Source organism: Chenopodium album, chromosome 8 (genome assembly GCF_948465745.1).
Source record: "Chenopodium album chromosome 8, dcCheAlbu1.1, whole genome shotgun sequence".
Classification (NCBI taxonomy): Eukaryota; Viridiplantae; Streptophyta; class Magnoliopsida; order Caryophyllales; family Amaranthaceae; genus Chenopodium; species Chenopodium album.
Window position 1 is genome coordinate 43,505,336 of NC_137841.1, and position 22,124 is coordinate 43,527,459.

Here is a 22,124-nt window from a genome sequence, read left to right on the forward strand (position 1 = left end):
ATATAAAATCGTTAAAAAAATAATAGAAATAAAAGGAACATAATTCTTACTTTGATTCTGTTTGCTTGCAACTATAAAATAATAAACGAGTTAGTAACTTCAACGAAATAATAATAATACGATAATTAAATTAAATTAAATTAAATATAGTTGATTTGGGGCTCAGCCCTCAAACAATTCTACCTTTCACGCCTTGGCTTAAGGACAGAACCACGAGTAAAGTATGGACTCCTTGGAGTGCTTGAAGAAGGAATTTTAAAAGAAGAAGGGTAGGCTAGTGTTTAGGCTAGAGCAAAGAGGAGAGAAATGAGGGGGTATTTATAGAAAAAATTTGTTGAGGGAACACACGGAACCCTAAAAAAATAAAAACCCTAAAAAAAATGCACCGTGACACGATGCCTGGCACCGTCAAACGGGACAGATTCCTGTGATACGGTGGATAGCTGTGTGACGCGGGAAATATTTAGGGTACGAGGAATAATACTAGGGCTGGCAAAAACTGACCCGACCCAAACCCGACACGAAAAAAGCGGGGTAGGGTTGAGATTTTCAACCCGAAAACTTTAATGGGTTGACACGAACCCAAACCCGAAATTAAATGGGTTAGGTTAAGGTTGAAAATCTCAACCCGAAAACGACCCACTTAACCCGAAATAAATTTTCAAGTCAAAATCAGGTCGGGTCAACTCTAACCCGTCCTGAAAACCCGAAATATTTTAAGTAAAAAAAAAATCGTAAAAAGCTTTTAAATGTAAATAAGCCCAGCCCAAATTTCTAAGAGGCTTCCACATATAAAATGAAAACCCTAAATTTTCATTTTCTACCCTCATTTTTTATCTGCCGTTATACCCACTTCTCTATTCTCTCTATGTAATTTTCTCACTCCTCAAAAACGGCACACTCAAAAACCCTAAAAGGCTAAAATCACTTCACCATTGTTGATTCAAAGTTCTTCAATTCTTCACAATTGTTGAATTCGACTACAATTGTTATCTTCTCACTCTCATACAATATTTTTCTTGCTTATTGTTCTTAATTATTTTCTTGCTTATTGTTCTTAATTTATGAGTTTATACGAATGATTTTGTTACTTTACAAGTTTATAAGAATTGATTTATGCGAATTTATGCTGGTTTATGTAATTATACGAGTTAATATTTGGATTTATGCAAATTTATGCTAGTTTATGTAATTATACGAATCGATTTATGCACATTTATGCTGGTTTATGTAATTATACGAGTTGATTTATGGATTTATTCGAATTTCTGCTGGTTTATGTAATTATACGAACTGATTTATGCAAATTTATGCGAATTTATGCTGGTTTATGTAATTATACGAGTTGATTTATACATTTATGCGAATTTATGCTAGTTCATGTGATTATACGAATTGTTTTGTGGATTATATGAACTGATTTTGTTATTTTCATGCTAGTTATTGATTTTATGTAATTATATGAATTGATATAAGAATAATACAAAATATACAAATTGATTTATTGATTTTGTTATGGATTATACAAATTGATTTTTTTTGTTTATTATACGAATGGATTATACGAATTGATTTTTTTTTATATATAATTTGATCTATACAATCTGATTTTTTATAATCTGATTTTCTTAAGTTCATTATAATTTGATTTTTATTATCTGATTTTTATAATCTGATTTTTATATGTTCATTCTATTCTGTAATTTATTTTCTGATTTATATAACTTGATTATAATCTGACTCATATAATCTGATTTATATAATCTCACTATAATCTGATTTATGTAATCGGACTATAGTCTGATTTATATAATCTGATTATAATCTGATTCATATAATCTGACTATAATCTGATTTATGTAATCTGACTATAAACTGATTTCTGTAATCTGACTATAATCTGATTTATATAATCTGATTATAATCTGATATATATAATCAGATTTATATAATTAGATTATAATCTGATTTATATAATCTGATTATAATCTGATTTATATAATCTGGTTTTAATCTGTTTATAATATGTTTATAATCTGATTATATAATAATAAAATCTGATATCTATGATTTGGTTTTTATAGGATTTTGATGACTTTTCTGTTGAGCAATCATCTATGGCTATGAAATCAGAGATGGATATGTGACAAGGGGAAAACTAGGTCGTTATCTAATCTTCCCTCGGTCAAACAAAATTTGTAAACACCTAACCAACCTTATATGAATATAGGGCAAGTTAAGGGTCGATCCCTAGGGAATGCAATGATGAAAACTAGAGTCTAAGTCAAGCTACCTCGAAGATGGAGTTGAGATTATGGTTGGCGCTATGGTAAACTAAAACAAGTCTAATCAAGAAAAACAAAGGTCTACACACTAGGGATATGGGTTCCACATGCAAGTTCAATGATAATGCTAGTTTAGAGCTCAATCAATTAATTCAAGTATTGCAATGGACAAACAATAGTAGCAATCAAGAAAGTTCAAATGCTATCTCCTATAGGCCAATCTAGGTGTCACTATGAAAGGCAAATCAAGAAGGATCACAAGCAAACCCAATCAATTAGAGCAACTTTCAATTCAATTGTTCATGTCATTAAGAGTTGCAATGCAATCTAGATTAATCTTATAGGTTGATCACTCCTAGTCTAATCAATCACATGCAAAACTATGTCAACCAATTTAATTGCAACAAATCCATCGATTAAAGAGCATCAACTAGCAATTTCATTAATCAAACATGCTTCCCCCTTTCCCTAGCAACTAATCTACTCACTAATCATGGTGAAATTCAAGAACAAATAACTAGAAATTGCTTTAATCTTCATTTCTATATCAAAATCTAAGAGAAATCAAAATAATCAACAATATCAAATTCAAATCCAAAGAAGACCAAGCAACAAGCAAAAAATCAAATAGCAAGTAAGTAAAAGATGAAAGAAGGAAGAGATTCTCACTAATATTGATGATTGAAAATGAAGAAATCCAAACTTGATTGATCAAATGTTGAGTTACAAATCCAAAACCAAGAACTACTCTCTAACTTCTCTCTAAATTCTCTCTCTAAAACTAAGCTATTGAAAAATTATCCAAAAGTTCCCCCTTTTGAAAAAGGAATTACAATTCTATTTATAGGTAAAGAAGAAACCGACAAATCCCGCGGTCTCTCTCGATGAATCCGCGGCCGCGGAGAAATGGGTACGGAACCCTCCGCAGGCTTTCTGGGCAGCACCCGCGCCCGCGGCAAGATGGACCCGCGCCCGCGGCCAAAGATGCCACGCCCGCGGCCAATCCCCTGCTCCCAAAACTCAATCAGGGGGCCGCGGTCTCTCTGAGAAGGAGCGCCCTCTCCAGATTTCCCGCGCCCGCGGAGAGCCCGCGGGGCAACCGCGGTGAGATCTTGCCAAAATCTTGCAATTTGCTCTTCTTAAGCCCGCGCCCGCGGCTCCACTGACCCGCGCCCGCGGCAAGATGGAAATACCTTGGAGACCTCTCCGAGGCCTCTCCAAGGCCTCTCTAACAAAATGCTTCTTCCTTACTTGATCATTAAGGCCCCAACTTGATTCCTTTGCAAAGGTGATTCTCCAAATACCTACACAAGCAAACAAAGAAAGGAAATAAAAGGAAAAAGAGCCAAATAAAAGGAAAACACGAGGAAAACACGAGAACCATAAAGAAAAGAGGAGAAAGAGAAACCTAAGGAAAAAGGACCAAAAAGAAGAGAAGAAAGCATGAAAAAGGGAAAGAAATAACCCTAAAAGACTACCCTATGAGTGCCATAAATGACACTCATCAAATTCCCCCAAGCTAGACTTTTGCTCGTCCCGAGCAAAACAAAGGCTAAAAAGGAATAAGAAGGGCTTATTCGAAGCAAAAAGAAAAAGAGGGGCGAGAATTTACACTAAGACTCACTGTCGTAGGAATCACGGTTGTTTTTAGCTACAACAAGCCATTTAAACCCCTAGATCTCTCTAGAGGACGAGTGATGCTCTCGTAAGGGTATCCTAAGAGTTTACCCATAACTCTCCACCAAACCCCCAAGAGGCAAACCAGAGAAGGAAAAGAAAGAGGAAAAAGGAAACAAAATCTTAACAAAATGGACTTTACAAAGAGACTATAATTCAAATGAATAACAACCTTTCTAAAGAGAATTATGGTATGCACGTTATAAGATACCTAAGGTTGATTGAAACATAAATATGCTAAGCATAGGAACTAGTTATCACATTCCACTTTCATCCCAAACGGTCTTACCGCGTTCCCCCTACTAATCTCATGTCTCCCCTTAGTGAGCATCTCATAGATTCCGCGAAGGAACCGGAAAAAGATCAAATTTTTGGGCTACTCGACATCTTGATTTCGCATCCCCTTTCCTTAGTCTACAACCTATGATTCCCTCCACCGATGAAAGACTCAACTCCTAGGTCCAAAGGTCTTCCCCAAGGTTGTAACGCAAGGCAAGAAGGGTTAAGGTAGGCTAAAATTGTTAAGGTAGGCTAAAATTTAAAATTTGGTGGTTATCCTAAATTGTGAAGCAAAGACCGGCCAAATCTCAACACCAAACTTAAGTAATCACCAAACAAAAACGTATTAACACCCCCAAGCTTATTCAAAGCAACAATCTACAATCATTAGAACAAAAAGCGCAAGCGCTTTTCCCCCAAGCTAAAAGAAACATTGTCCTCAATGCATAGAGAGGAGAAAGACACTTGAATTTTTTTTTTTTTTTTTTTTTTTTTTTTTTTTTTTTTTTTTTGCATTTTCTCATTTATAAATTTGTTTGAATTTCCTTGAACTCCTTAAAAGCATTAGTCCTTGCCTTTTTTACTAAGGACGGCTTTTACATAAGCATTTGCCTTTATTTACCAAATATAAACAACTCAATTATGTGTACCAATTCAAACCAAACCCCAACTTCATAGACCACAATCACCAAACATTGACCCTTGCTTCACAAAAACCAAAAAAAGAAGGAGAACGAAACAAAAGGCTCAAGATATTTAATTGTGCGGCTTGAAAAGAGGGAAAAGGGTTCAAAGGGGTAACAAGTAGGCAAATGCATCCCAAACCAAAAAGGGACTATCCTAGAAAGAGAAAAATACCTCCCCGAAAAATTGCCTTTGTCCTCCCTAGGTAGTTCGATCACGGTCTTAGGAATCATACGCTAAGATTCTAGATTAGGTTTGCGAAAATCAAGGATCCATCCCGCTCATGCAAGAGTATGATGAAAGCTTGAACAAATATAAATCTCACATGGTTGTAGCAAAGACTCACTAAGGGTGTCAAATCATAGATAGGGAGCAACTACCAACATGCCACAAACGAGTAGAATTCGGTTTCATGATCCCCCTAGTTCTAGACAACTATATTAGCATGCTTTATCCTAGAATCAACCAAACGTAATCTCAAACCGTGCATACCATTATTACCTAAGAAGACTATTATTCAAAAGCAAAAGTCCATTGCATACAAGTCCAATTTTCAAAAAGAGAAAGAGTGAAAATAAAGCCTCAAAAAGTTATGCACACAAACAAGATTAAAAGAAAAGGAAAGAAAAGAAATTTCGAAGATGGAAAACTTAGACAAGGACAAGAAAGGGAAAGAGGAAAAGGGAAAATATGCAATCATAACACGTTTATCCCAATCGATATACAAGCGGTCTAATGGCCACATCGCCAAAGACCCCAAACACACTAGGTGTTAAATTCATACATCCTCGAACCGTTCAACTTCTCCTAAATCTAATCTTAATCTAAGCAACCAAGAAAATGAAGAAGTGAAAATAAAGAGGTAAAATAAGAAAGGCCTCACCAAGCATCCGCTCTAAATTCAAGTACCTAAGGAGTAGGAACGTGCATCTCCTAAAGGTTCCGCAATCCAAAGCATATGCTACGAGCAAGATGAGTTAAAGAAAAAGGCTATATATACAAAATGAAATTGTTAGTAACTTCCAAACAAAAGCAAACAATAAAACACTTAGATACAAATTATATACAAAGACCTAGAGAAACCATCATCATCAAAATTTTTATTTATTTTTTTTTTCTTCTCAAGAAACTCCCAAAAACATCAAGAAATGAAAGCAAACAACAAGCAACAGACCAACGAGACCATTAGCAAAAATCCACCAAAAGCCTTATCAAAGACTTCCCACCGAGCCCCAGGTGCCTCCCCAAACCAACATAAAACATCCTTTTTGACCCTCCCCCCCACAAAATGAAGGCATCGACCGCGATGCCTATAATCATGCAAAATAGGGAAAGGGGAGAACAAAAAGGGAAACAAACATGCATAAGGGGACTATTGGCCACTAGGGCCGGCACCATCATCACCCGTATCCCAACCTCCGGTGTAACCGGGAGGAAAACCATAGTGACCCTGGAATAGGTCAAGTTGGGATCGGGTTAATTGGTCATAGGGCTTAGGCTGAACAAGGGGCTCGGGGTGATGGGGGTGAACATAGTAATATGCGGGATCACCCCGATAATCACTCCCCCCCGAGACCCTATAATCATAAGGTGGGAAATCGCGCCTTGGCACATCGGGGTCCTCCACCCCGGGCCAATATGGGTACGTAGGGAGGTTGTCACCACCCCATGAAGGTACCGACCCTTGTTGGGGCGGCACATAAGGGTAGTTGACCGGAGGTGTGACCTCCCCCCTATGCACACTAGCGTCATACAATGCGCTAGTTTGATAAGACAAAGTTTGGTGGTCCGAGTACATACCTTGCATGCTCAATTGCATGCGCTCCATGTGGTCTCTCATGGCCTCCATCTCTCGGAGATAAGCATCTCCTTGGAAACCTTGTTGTTGTTGTTGTCTTCTTCCTCTTCTTCTTCTTTGAGCATCATCATGAAAATGCTCATGTTGTTGTTGTAGTGGCGGTTGTTGTTGCTCTTCATCATATTCTTCTCCTCCTCCTTCCTCCTCTTCCTCATCATTCTCATCACCCCCATCAATCTCATCATCCTCCTTCATCTCTTCTTCAATCCTCCCATTGTCCCTAGGGACCATCCAAATGTTCCTAGCCTCACGAAGGATGGAGGTGGTGGCCGAGTTAGGGAGAAGGCAATGGTGGGTATTTCTCACTAGCCAAGAGTAGGTACCGATTCTCCTAGTGCTAGTTATGAAATGTAAAGTGTTAACCTGCTTCAAACTAATCCACACGTCTTCACTCCTTCCAACCGGAGTGCAAGACTTCAAGAACCCCTCTTGCTTAAAATACGACACAAGACATGTCACCATGCCCCCACAATGAATTTTCCCCGTTTTGACCCCATGCATTATATCCTTGCAACAATTCATGAAGATATAGCCAAAATTAATCCTTGACCCTAACTCCGGCTTGGTAGCCATCCATAACACCATAATCTCCTCTCGAGACAACTTCCCCAAATCGTGCTTATTAAAAACCGAATACCCAAGAATTCTATGAAGGATCCTAAGGGCCGGATGGATAATCTCACTAGCAAGAGACTTTTTCGAATCAAACTCCCTCTTGTTGGCTATGGTTCTCCACCAAGAAACCTCATTATACTCAGATTGGACTAGGGAGATAAGGGGCTCGAAGATATCACCATTGGGGTTGAAACCAAGGGCTACATTGAACTCGGCTAGGTTCATGGTGTGTTTGACATTGAAGAGTTGGAAGGAAATAATAAAATCTGTTTCCCCCACCTTATTGAACTCAAATGTGGAGAAAAATTCAATGGATGGCCCCAAATAGGTTCTAGGGGCCAATTTTAGAAACTCACCCAAGGTTAGGTTATCTAGAAGGATGTCAAGGTCATTTTCAATTCCTAACTTGGCCATATCCTCACGAAAGTAATGCCGGGAGGGTCTAAACTTCTGGTCTTTCATTTTGTTATAGATGGGGGTTTGTTTAGACCGGTTCCAAAATTTGAGAGGGGGTAAAGGAGGAGGAGGAGCATCATCTTGAGTTGTGGAATGCGGTTGGGGTTGAGGGTTTGAGGATTGGCCTTGAGAAGATTGGCCGGGGGATTGGTTTGAGCGCTTCTTGCTACTTTTGACTCTTCTTATCAAATCCATTTTAACAAAATTCACACAATTCACAAGAACACAACAAACTCCCTCAAACAAAACCACTTCCACCAAAAATTACTCACAAACCTCCTTACAAATCCAACCAAACCACCACAAACTACAAGGTACCTGTTCCAATCAACACAACAACCAAAATCCAACAACAAACAACAATATCAACAATCATTCAACAATATAATCATGAATCAACAAGAAAAAGTAACAATCACCCAAATATACCAATTTTCCCATAAATCAACCATAAAACACAAAAATCATGCTCAAATTCAAGGTAAACAAACCAATGTAAAGAAATCAATTGAAATTGACAAAAATATTACAAAGGTTAGAAGTATACCAAGATGACTCAAATTAAACTCAAAGCACTTCAAAGACCCGAAATTTCCCGAAGAAGCACGAGAAAGAAAAGGAGGAGTGTTGAAAATGGAGGAATATGGAAGATATTGTGAAAAATTTGGGCAAAAGGTGAAGAAATTTGTGAGAAATTGATGTATTGGGGTTAGGGTTTGAGAGGAGGTAGAGAGAGAAAGGGGAAAAATAAGGAGAAGAGGAGGAAATAAGAGAGGAGAGAGAGAGATAAAAGAGGCGTGCCCCGGGTTAAAACCCAGATCGCCGCGCCCTCTCCCGAAAATTTCGCGCCCGCGGCAAATCTCCCGCACCCGCGGAGAGACCGCGGGGTAACCGCGGGGACTTCCTGGAATTTATATAATTTTAATACCTGTTGGGGGGTCGCGCCCTCTCCTGATTTGTCGCGCCCTCTCCAAATCTCCCGCGCCCGCGGAGAGACCGCGGGGCAACCGCGGGAAGTCCCTAAAATGGGGTTCCAAATTTGTTTGAATTTAGGCCGCGCCCTCTCTAAACATGCAGCGCCCGCTCCAAAAGCTTCCGCGCCCGCGGAGAGACCGCGGGGCAACCACGGGGACTTCCTGGAATGGGGTTCCAAATTTGGTCGAATTGAGGCCCGCGCCCTCTCCAAACATGAGGCGCCCTCTCCAGAACCTCCCGCGTCCGCGGAGAGATCGCGGGGCAACCGCGGGAAGTCCCTGGAAATGACATTTCAATTTTGCCTCAAGAGGTGAAATTGCCCCCGAGGTCTCTCCTTGCCCTCGGGAAGCCCTCTCCCCTGCACTCTAAACTTTTCTTCAAACCCCCTTTTTTCCAACAAGTGATGATAATGGGCAACCTACAAGACAAACACAAAACTAACTCAAAAATAAAATCAAAAACCAATCTAGGAAAAATAAAAGAAAAGAAAGGAAAAAGAAATGAGATGAGAATCCGGGTTGCCTCCCGTAAGCGCTTTTGGTTAACGTCGTTAGCTCGACGTGCACCACCATCTCAAGGTGGCTTAAAAATAATCATTTTTTGAACAAGTCCAACAAACACTCCATCATAGTACTTCTTAAGCCAATGACCATTAAATTTGAATGAAGATGAGGAGTTCAAAGGAGAAATCTCCACGGCACCATTATCAAAAACATCTTTCACCAAGAATGGTCCACTCCATCTTGACATGAGCTTTTCGGGAAACAACTTCATCCTTGAATTGTAGAGGAGGACTTTTTCACCTACACAAAACTCCTTTTTCTCAATCAACTTGTCATGAACCTCTTTGGAGCGAGCCTTGTAGGTGCTAGCACAATCGTAAGCATCAAGTCGAAGTTCCTCTAGCTCATGAAGATCCAACCACCTCTTCTCCCCCGCACTAGCTAAGTCAAAATAATTTATCTTCTTGATAGCCCATAAGGAACGATGTTCAAGCTCTACCGGGAGATGGCACGATTTGCCATAGACAAGGCGATATGGAGTGGTACCAATAGGCGTCTTAAAAGCTGTCCTATAAGCCCACAGAGCATCATCTAACTTGTTCGACCAATCCTTTCTATTCCTTGAAACCGTCTTCTCAAGAATGAGCTTTATTTGACGATTGGAGACCTCGACTTGGCCACGTGATTGAGGATGATATGGAAGGCCGAACCGTTGATGCACTCCATGTTTCCTCAACATCTTTTGGAAAGCGTTGTGAACAAAATGAGATCCGTTATCGCTTATCACAGCCTTAGGCACGCCAAACCTTGGGAAGATGATTTTGTTGAACAACTTCAACACTACTTTGTGGTCATTAGTAGGGGAGGCAATGGCCTCAACCCATTTAGAAACGTAGTCCACAGCCACAAGTATGAATTGATTACCACATGAAGATGGGAATGGTCCCATGAAGTCAATCCCCCAAACATCGAACACCTCTAACTCAAGAATGGGCTGTTGAAGCATCTCATTCCTCTTGGAGATATTCCCAACCCTTTGACATCGGTCACATGACTTCACAAAGCCCCATGAGTCCTTGAAGAGATGCGGCCACCACAAACCACATTGAAGAACCTTGGTAGCGGTCTTGGAAACACCCATATGCCCACCACTAGGGTCCGAGTGGCACATCCTTAAAACACTAGGCACCTCTTCATTCGGAACACAACGCCTAAGTAAGCCATCAACCCCTCGTTTGTATAGGATTGGATCATCCCACAAGTAATGTCTTGCCTCCCTTTTGATTTTCTTCCTTTGGTTCTTTGAGAAAGAGGGTGGAAACTCCCCACATGCTAGAAAATTCACCAAGTCGGCATACCATGGGAGTTCCTTCACCTCTATGGCATATAAGAAGTCATCAAGCATTCTATCCTCAATTGGTGAACCATCATCATGAATGTGATCACCCTCAAGGCAAGAAATATGGTCCGCCACAACATTCTCCGCACCCTTCTTGTCCCTAATCTCAATCTCAAAATTTTGCAATTCAAGCACCCATCGAATCAACCTAGGCTTGGACTCTTTCTTGGCAAAGAGGTACTTGAGGGCCGCGTGATCCGTGAAGACTATGGTCTTGGAACCCAACAAATAACAACGGAATTTCTCAAAAGAGTGCACAATTGCTAAAAATTCCTTTTTCGTTGTTGTGTAGTTCTTTTGAGCCCCATTGAGTGTCTTGGACATATAGTAAACCACATGAAGCTTCTTGTCTACACGTTGTCCCAAAACACCTCCAATAGCCCATTCACTTGCATCACACATCAATTCAAAAAGAAGATCCCACCGTGGGGCTTGAACAATAGGAGTGGAGATAAGGGCCTTCTTCAATCTATCAAATGCCTTCAAGCATTTGTCATCAAAAATGAACTCAACATCCTTTTGAAGAAGGTCATTTAGGGGCTTAGAAATAAGTGAACAATCCTTGATGAATCTTCTATAGAAACCCGCATGACCAAGGAACGATCTCACACCCTTGACATTCACCGGAGGTGGAAGTTTCTCAATCACTTCTATTTTTGCCTTATCCACCTCAATGCCTCTATTTGAAATCTTGTGCCCAAGCACTATACCTTCCTCCACCATGAAGTGACATTTCTCCCAATTCAAAACAAGATTGACCTTAACACATCTTTCCAAACACTTCTCAAGGTTCACAAGGCACTCCTCAAATGAGACACCCCCCACCGAAAAGTCATCCATGAAGACCTCCATTTCCTCCTCCAACATATCCCCAAAAATACTCATCATGCACCTTTGGAATGTAGCGGGTGCATTGCATAACCCAAAAGGCATTCTTCGATAGGCAAAGGTCCCATAAGGACATGTGAAGGTAGTTTTCTCTTGATCATCGGGGTGAATGGGGATTTTGAAGAATCCCGAATATCCATCGAGGAAACAATAGAACTTGTGCCTTGTTAGTCTTTCAAGCATTTGATCAATAAATGGAAGAGGGAAGTGATCCTTCTTGGTGGATGTGTTTAGACGTCTATAGTCTATACACATCCGCCAACCCGTGACCGTCCTAGTTTGAATGAGCTCACCCTTCTCATTCTCAACCACGGTCATGCCCCCCTTCTTTGGAACGACATGCACGGGGGAGACCCACCTTGAGCTAGAGATGGGGAATATGATTCCCGCATCTAATAGCTTGGTGATCTCCTTCTTAACTACCTCTCCCATTTGGGGATTTAGTTTCCTTTGTCGTTCGATAGAAGGAAGGGTGCCTTCCTCAAGTGTTATGTGGTGTTGGCACAAGGCGGGGCTTATACCTTTAAGATCATCAATTGTGTACCCCAAAGCACCTTGGTGCTTTCTCAAAACACCACATAACGCTTGAGCTTGGCTCACGCTCAAGGATGCACTAACTATCACGGGATAAGTGGAATGAGGGCCCAAGAACTCATACCTAAGGTGTGATGGAAGAGGTTTGAGCTCTACCATAGGCACACCATTACCTTCCTTTGATGTGGCCGCTTGCAAAGCCTCTTGGCTTGAGATTTTCAAGCACATTTGCTCATCCACTTCCTCCATGCTTCCATTAAGCAATTCTTCATAGAATGCCACTTCCTTGCATGGTGTACCTAATTTGTCCTTGTTCAACAAAACATTCTCAAGAGCATCGTTAGAGGTGAGCAAGTGCTCATGCATGGAAGACACAACATGATCAAGTGAATCAATCATCATGCAATTTTCTAGAGAAGAAGATGGATATTTCATGCTTTCATTCAAATCAAATTCAATGACCTCATCTCCTACCTTAAGGGAAATCTTTGCACTCCTCACATCAATCATAGCACCCGAGGTAGCAAGAAAGGGTCTACCTAAAATGATTGGAATGGTAGCATCTTCATCCATTTCAAGCACAATAAAATCCACTGGGAACACAAACTTCCCAACCCTCAATGGAACATCTTCTACCTTACCTTTTGGAAACTTGATTGACCTATCGGCTAATTGCAAGGTAATGTTAGAAGGTAAGAGTTCCCCTAGTTCAAGCCTTTGATAAACCGAATATGGCATTATGCTAACACTAGCTCCCAAGTCACATAAGGCATTATCAATTTGCATCTTATTAATGGCACAAGGGATGGAGAAGTTTTCGGGGTCTGTCAATTTGGGTGGCATTTTGTTCATGATGATAGCACTACAATTTTCGGTCAAATTGATAGTTTCCAGAACCTCACAAGTCCTTTTCCCACTCAAAATGTCCTTGAGGAATTTGGCATAATTTGGCATTTGGTTGATCACATCGGTAAAAGGTAGAGAAAGATGAAGTTGTTTTAGCATATCAATGAATCTCCCAAATTGCTCATCCAATTTGTGTCTCATGAATTTTTGTGGGTAAGGGAGCTTGGGTTTCACAATTTCTTTCTCTACTCTCACCTCTCTAGGTGTCTCAACCACAACCTCATCCAATGATGCCCTATCCCCCTCATTCTCAACCAAGGCTTTCTTAGGAATCTCCTTATCCTCACACTTCCTAGGCAATCTCTCCTCAAGAACCTTACCACTCCTAGTAACAATAGCATTCACGTGTTTCTTGGGATTAAGACCTTGGGAAGGTAAAGAAGAAGGGCTTGCATGATCTTTCAAAGCATTAGCAAGTTGAGAAATTTGATTTTCAAGCATTTTATTGTGGGTCATCATTTCATTGAACTTCTTATCACTAACGGCCATTTATGTGTTCAACAACTTGGTTTGATTCTCAATTATTTCTTCCAAATTGGTCCTAGGTGAAGAAGGTTGTGAATAGGAATTTTCTCCTTGAGTCCTTGGAACAAATCCGGGTGGGGGACCTCTTTGAGCATTATTTTGAAAATTGCCCTTCCCTTGGTTGTTCCAAGTACCCCTATTTTGATTTTGTCCATAACCTTGATTATGGTTACCACCACCTTGATTATGGTTACCACTACCTTGGTTGTGATTTCCATAACCTTGGTTTTGATTACCATAATTTTGGCTTTGATTTTGGCCACTGTAACCTTGGTTATTATAGCTACAACGAGAACCTTGGTTCCCTTGGTTTCTATAACCACCACCTTGATTATAGTTGTCAAAATTGCCTTGGTTTTGGTAATTCCTATTCCATTGACCTCTTTGATTATCAAACCTTTGAGCATTATTATTTGACACATAATTCACATGCTCACTCTCATTGTTATCAAACTCATCAACACATTCATTAGTACAATTACTAGAGTCATGATCATACGATCCACATGCATCACAAAACAAACAACCCATAGGCATATTATGTGAAGAGGGAGGGGGTTGAGAGTTAGAAGGAGTACCTCTCCCCTTAAATTGGGAGGGAAGATTCGAAGCTTGGGATGAAGTAGAAGTGCTCTCCAACTTGGCTTTGATTGCGGTCATGTCATTTCCCAAGTTTGTCATTTGGGAGGAAAGGTTGTTGATCGCATTTAGATGGTCTACCGAGTACAATGAAGATTGCTTGCTTGAAGAGTCTCTCTCCCCATCTTGCCAATCTCTATAGTACGTCACCACGTCCTCAATGATGTCCACCACTTCTTCTTCGGTCTTGTTCATGATAGGACCCCCGGCCCCCCCAACAAGGCATGACTTTCCTTGGGGACTTAAACCGCCATAGAAGATTTGGACCACTTGGTATGTTGGGATTCCGTGGTGAGGGCACTCCCTTTGATACTCTTTGTATCTCTCCCATGCTTCGTAAAGGCTTTCATTTGGCCTTTGCTTGAACCCTTGAATCAAGGCTCTTGCCTCCGCCGTCTTCTTTTGAGGGTAGAAGCGAGACAAGAAGGCCTTTGTAACATCATCCCATGTTCTCAAGGAGTTGGGCTTCACTTCTTTATCTAGACACTCTAAGGATCTTCCTATGAGAGAGAAGGGGAACAACTTGAGGCGTATGAACTCTTGAGAAACTTCGTTGACTTTAATGGTGTTGCAATATTTTTCAAATTCTTTAAGATGGTTCAACGGGCTCTCATTCTTAGCCCCACTATATTGCCTCCTCTCAATTAAGGTGATCATGGCCGGCCGAATCTCGAAATCATTTGCCGGTGTTGTAGGCGGAGGTATGCCGCTCTCAAACCTATAAGCACCGAGTATTCCTAGCTCCTTCAAGGCCAGTCTCGGATTTTCTCCCATGCCTTGCTCTTCTTCAATCTCTTCTTCACTTGAAGAACTATACCCCAAGGAGAATCGATTAGCTATTCTTCTCCTTGAGAGAGTCCTTTCAATTTTTGGGTCAAAAGGCACAATGGATCGATCACGAGCTCTATGCATGCAAAACTTCAAAGAAAATATTAGTAGCACGGCTACAAGTGTAGCCTAAAGAAACAAAATCTTTTTGTATTTTTTTTTCAATTAAAATGAAGTAGACTCAACAACAAAAGCTAAGCACCAATAGCACTCCTCGGCAACGGCGCCATTTTGACAAGGGGAAAAATAGGTCGTTATCTAATCTTCCCTCTGTCAAACAAAATTTGTAAACACCTAACCAACCTTATATGAATATAGGGCAAGTTAAGGGTCGATCCCTAGGGAATGCAATGATGAAAACTAGAGTCTAAGTCAAGCTACCTCGAAGATGGAGTTGAGATTATGGTTGGCGCTATGGTAAACTAAAACAAGTCTAATCAAGTAAAACAAAGGTCTAGACACTAGGGATATGGGTTCCACATGCAAGTTCAATGATAATGCTAGTTTAGAGCTCAATCAATTAATTCAAGTATTGCAATGGACAAACAATAGTAGCAATCAAGAGAGTTCAAATGCTATCTCCTATAGGCCAATCTAGGTGTCACTATGAAAGGCAAATCAAGAAGGATCACAAGCAAACCGAATCAATTAGAGCAACTTTCAATTCAATTGTTCATGTCATTAAGAGTTGCAATGCAATCTAGATTAATCTTATAGGTTGATCACTCCTAGTCTAATCAATCACATGCAAAACTATGTCAACCAATTTAATTGCAACAAATCAATCGATCAAAGAGCATCAACTAGCAAATTCATTAATCAAACATGCTTCCCCCTTTCCCTAGCAACTAATCTACTCACTAATCATGGTGAAATTCAAGAACAAATAACTAGAAATTGCTTTAATCTTCATTTCTATATCAAAATCTAAGAGAAATCAAAATAATCAACAATATCAAATTCAAATCCAAAGAAGACCAAGCAACAAGCGAAAAACAAATAGCAAGTAAGTAAAAGATGAAAGAAGGAAGAGATTCTCACTAATATTGATGATTGAAAATGAAGAAATCCAAACTTGATTGATCAAATGTGGAGTTACAAATCCAAAACAAAGAACTACTCTCTAACTTCTCTCTAAATTCTGTCTCTAAAACTAAGCTAATGAAAAATTTTCCAAAAGTTCCCCGTTTTGAAAAGGAATTACAATTCTATTTATAGGTAAAGAAGAAACCGGCAAATCTCGCGGTCTCTCTCGATGAATCCGCGGCCGCGGAGAAATGGGTACGGAACCCTCCGCGGGATTTCTGGGCAGCACCCGCGCCCGCGGCAAGATGGACCCGCGCCCGCGGCCAAAGATGTCACGCCCGCGGCCAATCCCCTGCTCCCAAAACTCAATCAGGGGGTCGCGTTCTCTCTGAGAAGGAGCGCCCTCTCCAGATTTCCTGCGCCCGCGGAGAGCCCGCGGGGCAACCGCGGGGAGCTCCTGCCAAAATCTTGCAATTTGCTCTTCTTAAGCCCGCGCCCGCGGCTCCACTGACCCGCGCTCGCGGCAAGATGGAAATACCTTGGAGACCTCTCCGAGGCCTCTCCAAGGCCTCTCTAACCAAATGCTTCTTCCTTACTTGATCATTAAGGCCCCAACTTGATTCCTTTGCAAAGGTGATTCTCCAAATACCTACACAAGCAAACAGAGAAAGGAAATAAAAGGAAAAAGAGCCAAATAAAAGGAAAACACGAGGAAAACACGAGAACCATAAAGAAAAGAGGAGAAAGAGAAACCTAAGGAAAAAGGACCAAAAAGAAGAGAAGAAAGCATGAAAAAGGGAAAGAAATAACCCTAAAAGACTACCCTATGAGTGCCATAAATGACACACATCAATATGTATTATGAGGAGCCACTTATGCCTCGATCCAGCAACATTGATATTTTAGCTTATTGGAGAACTTGTTCGGTTCGTTACTGTAGACACCCATTTGTGTCTCCCCAAAACCAAAACCCGGTGATGAGTGCCTTTCACGTCGAATCATAATCGAATGAAACGAAAGTGTGGAAAGGTTTAGTGTTGCGGAAAGTTTTATTTCTTTTCTCCCTGATTTTAAAAATTTTATTTTAAGAAAACAGCTAATCCAGTTTGGTTGGTCCATGATATGGGTCCAATAGTGGTGTAGTTGGATGGGGCTTGCAAAGACCTTTCCAACGATATATTATAAGCCCAATTCCGATGAATATTGAGGAAATTATGGCCAATTTACTAAACTGGGCCCGGTTTGAGCTTTAAGTACGGTCTAATGATCTAGGGGAGGGCCTAATATAATTTATCATTCCTAATGCAATTAGGAATGGTTTTAGTCTTCAAAAACATTCTAGAAGGTTCTTTTCATTCCTAATTCAATTAGGACTCTTCAGAGTTTTAATCAAGATCAAATAGCATTTTCGATTGAAATTATATTATTTTATCTTCCAGCACAGGAAATTTATCGGATTTTCGAAAACACGTGGAAAATCAGTTTGGCGTCCAACCCCAGGCCTTGGCGCCTGGAACCAGGCTTGGCGCCAGACGCTAGCCATTGGCGCCTGGCGCTAGCCACTGGTGCCTAGCGCTAGTTAGCCAGGGTTGGCGCCAATGTGTTTTTGTGATCTTCAGACTCTGTTTTGTTAAATTATCTTTTTTGGATGATTTTCTCTATAAATATAGTATTAAAAACTCCGTTTTGAGACACCAATTCTCTTGATTCTTAAGTTTTAATCAGCTCTCTTCATTCTTAAATTATTCATCAATTCTCATCAACTCTCTTCATTCATCAAGGCTTTTAATTCATTCTTCATTCATTCATCAACTTTCAATAATATTAATTCTCTAGTATTCTTTTCTAAACTTTGCTTTTTAATACAAAATTCCGTATTCGCAAGATCTAGAAACACCTAGCCATATTCGAAGTTGCCTTCGTCCTAAACGTGAAAGGTTTTAATTTATGAGGGTTTGGTCCCAAATCTCTATTTCAATTATTTAATTTAGTTGTTTGATTTTTATTTATTTCCTTGAAGTTACTAACGTGTGTATTTTGTTATTAGAAAGAGGTACGAGGCATCCAAGTAAGTACTTTAATAGATTAATTGATTTATGATGTAGAAATCATGCTTAGATTGTTATTATGATATTCCTAGTATCATGTCTAGGTTAATTTTAATATTAAATATGATTGCTATGATGCCTTTTATTCTCTTCCTAATATTTATTCATGTTAGTATCATGTTAGGGTTAAAGATTTGATTTTTATTGCTTAGTGACATGCTAGGGTTTGTTATTAATCTTGTTAGTATCATGCCTAGGATCTTGCAATGCTTTAACATGATTATTATTGATTATGATTGATATTTTTATTATTAATGATGTTGATTATTTATTATGTTGCTTGATATGCATATTATTTATTGTTATTGCTTGATCACCTTTTATTGCATGTTTAAAGGGAATTGGTACTTGCAATCACGCTTAATAAGATATTTAATAATCTTGTTAGGTTAATTGTGATTATAATTCAAGTGATCGCCAATAATAGTTTATTTGTGCATTAATGTTCAACCAACATAGATTAAACAGGTTTAGGGTTAACCTATTGATTGTATGTTAGTCAGAAAGCGCACATGAATACGAGCAGAATAAAGTAGAGGCCTATTATTAGGGCAGGTTCAATCTCTTTTAGGTTGGATTTGTACCATCATCCCCGAACCCTATTTTGGTTCATGACCTTATGGAGTTGACGATCTCTTGGATCGTTAAGGGGTGTAACCTTCACCTCGTGAACGGTTTACAAGTTCCTTAAAAACTTGTTGGCGACTCTTTTGCTCTATTTTCTTCCCTTTTGGACGCCACCGTACTTTAGTGTATGATCACAGTGGGGTTCAAGCTAGTGGGATTTTTAAGGCTTGAAACTATTCCCTACAGTTTTTGGCGACTCCACTGGGGAGGATTTCTACTTTAATTCCTGAATTTGTTTCGGCAATGATTTAGAATGAGTGGATGAGACTCGAAAAGTTCTAAGTATTTCATGTGCGTAATTTTGATTAACATTATTGTCATATGCATAAAAAGGTTCTCATTGGAAAGACCATCCGTAATGAGTCAAAAACATAGGATTTTACACGTAGGAAATTTGAGAAATGTCTTTCACAACTAGGACTGAAATAACACCGTGCGAAACTGGATGATTTTATTGAGCACAGAAAGTTGCTGAGGCATGGGGGAAGTAGCGTCAGGGGCCAGAGCTTGGCGCCAAACTTTTAGCCGTAGCGCCAGACGCCAGTATTGGCGCCAAGCGCTACAGTTAAAAGTTGGCGCCAGTCTCTGTTTGTTGGCGCCAATTTCCCCCAATACCGAGCCAGAAATATGCGTTCTAATTTCGACCGGTTTTTCGTATTGTTTGCTCGATCCTGCTCCCTGATTGAATTTTTTCTCACTTTTCTGAAACCCATATGTGTTCTACATATGGACATAACCCTCTGGGAATTCATGCTCTATCTACCCGATTGAACGCTCCTGGCAACAAAGGGTACATCTAAGAGGTTGAATTCACCAAACCATGGAAGTGAGTTTTTTCTAAAAACTCGCGGTGTTCTATCCACACGCGTTAACCCTTCACGGTTAGGCTTCTACGCGGTGCATCTGGACAATTAACCATGGACCCTATTTGACTAAACCATATCCCGAACTTTAGAGAACTAGAGCCACGGTTAGGTTGCGAACTCATTGCATCATATTGTGCCTACTTGACTAATTGTGCATTATTTGTTGTGCATATATATTCTATGCTCCTCTTAACCGTTTGTTGATTTGTGTTGAGATTAAAATTAATGACTTAAAGAACTTTGCCTAATTAATTAATTAATTTGAGTCAATAAAATTTCTTTTTAATCGGAATTGACCTAGTACGACTTTAGGTATACCCCAGTTGACTAATAATACCGAAAACAGTCCCAGACCAAAGCTCCAATGTTGGTGCCAAAATCTGAGCTATAGCGCCACTGTATGGTGTGTAGCACCAGAAATTTACTAAAAAGTCTGGCGCCAATCACCATATTGTGACGCCAGTTCTGTCGCTCGGCCGACAGTTCGGATTATTTGTCGAGTCATCACCTCATGTCAATTTAGTCAGTTTTCTGTTTAACTCGATTAATAATGCTTATTTAAATTAATGTTCGAGTTTAGGCACTAAGTCCCATGGTCTTATATAAGAGTCTCAACATGTCACTTACACTCAATACACACACCAATACACATGTTTTGACCATGATTAAAAGAGTCTTGTGTGCGCGTGTTTTTTTTCGTCATTTTTTTTAGGGGGGTAAGTCGGATATTAATCCTCCAATAAATAATAATACTTAGTTCCCTAAACACATGTACATTATTGCTCCCTAAAAATATGCATACTCTTTTTAAAAAAAAAAAAATATATGCATACTTTTTTTAAAAAAATAAACACCATAAAGTCAAATTGATTCGAGTCAAGTAATTAAAACGCAAATTGGCTTAATTTACAGCGCGTGGTCAAGAAAGGAAGGACGATTAATAAAAGATAACATCTTCGTACAAGTCCAACTTTTCGAAAAACCTATAGCCCGCAAGAGGAAAGCAAGACTCATAATGGCAACTCAAGAAGAAGTCAATGATCTCAAGAACCATCTGGCTACTGTAACTGAGACACTGAAGCTTCTCGCACTTAAGATCGAGGATCCCGTGAAACAACAACAAATGGACCTCATGCAAGAGAGCCTAAGAAAGTTGTCCAGCGACTACAAGTTTCAAGAACTCACATCCCAAGGGGTCTCGGTGGATAAAGATCTTCTTCCGCAGAAATTCAGTGCCAACGACATCCCAAAATTTAGGGCAATCGACAACCCCTATTTCCACCTAAGGGCATTTGAAACAATAATGAGTATCAAGGGTATTGATAAGAAAGTCTTCCCTTCTCTGTTCTCACTATCTCTCGAGACCGTTTGCCAACAATGGTTCTTTTCTCTTGAAAAAGAAAAGACCTCTACCTGGGAATCCATAGCAAACGCTTTCGTTGATAGGTACAAGTGCAACGTTCAAGTCGAAACTGACCATAGAGAACTTGAAATCCTCAAACAGAAGGAGAATGAAGGCTTCACTGCTTTCTTTAATAAGTGGAGAGAAACCTCAGCTAAAATGATCGAGGTACCAAGTGAAAAAGAGTCCGTGAGACTGTTCATTAAAAACCTCCAAGAAAAATATTCAAAACATCTTAAATATCAAAATAATCTTCATACCTTTAAGGCTGTTTATGATATTGGGATTAATATTGAAGATGACTTGGCTAAATCTAAAGCTGCCAACAATAACTCCAACAGTGGCTGGAAAGGAAAGAAGAACGACAATCCTTCTTCTTCCAAAACCGTCCACTCAAATAATGTTAGCACCTTTAATCTAGGAGAAGTCCTCGCCATGAACAACCAAGGACAAAAGAAACCATTCAGGAGAAACTTCACTCCTATTGGCATGAGCTATGACACCGCATTTGATCGATTAAATGCAAAAGGTCTTATAACTCCCATTGGACCATTTGGAGATCCACCAGTTGAGAAGAGGTCGCCTAACTGGAACCCCAACGCACATTGCAAATATCACCAAGGTAGGGTCCATTCTACTGAAAGCTGTTGGAAGCTTAAGGAAGCTATCCAAGACCTAATTGACAGTAACAAGTTGTCGTTGCCCCCTGCCAGTAAGAAGCCGAGTATTGACAATGCACCTCTAGCTCATACTTTGGCTATTTCCGATGAAGAAAGCGAAGTTGACCCTTCATCTCTCATTAAGCCTGTCAAAGCAACCAATGTCGAAAAAGAAGAAGAAGAGATCTTTTTCGATGTCAAAGATAACCTTCCAGAACCAGCAAATGAGGCAGACATACGAGTGCTCACACTGTTTATGAGGGAGACATCGCAACTGTTACGTGAAACTCTCAAAATTATGAACGAACTTCACAAGAAATATGATGAAGAATCTAAGAGAGAATTCACACCAGTAAAAACGACTTATGAGGAAAAGTATTTTCCC

The 22,124-nt window shown here is 39.8% G+C and overlaps 1 pseudogene; it reads left to right on the top strand.

The window, feature by feature from the left end:
• The first annotated feature begins 14,506 nt into the window (after positions 1-14,506).
• On the top strand, positions 14,507-14,605 carry LOC145557129 (small nucleolar RNA R71; annotated as a pseudogene).
• Positions 14,606-22,124: the final 7,519 nt, after the last annotated feature.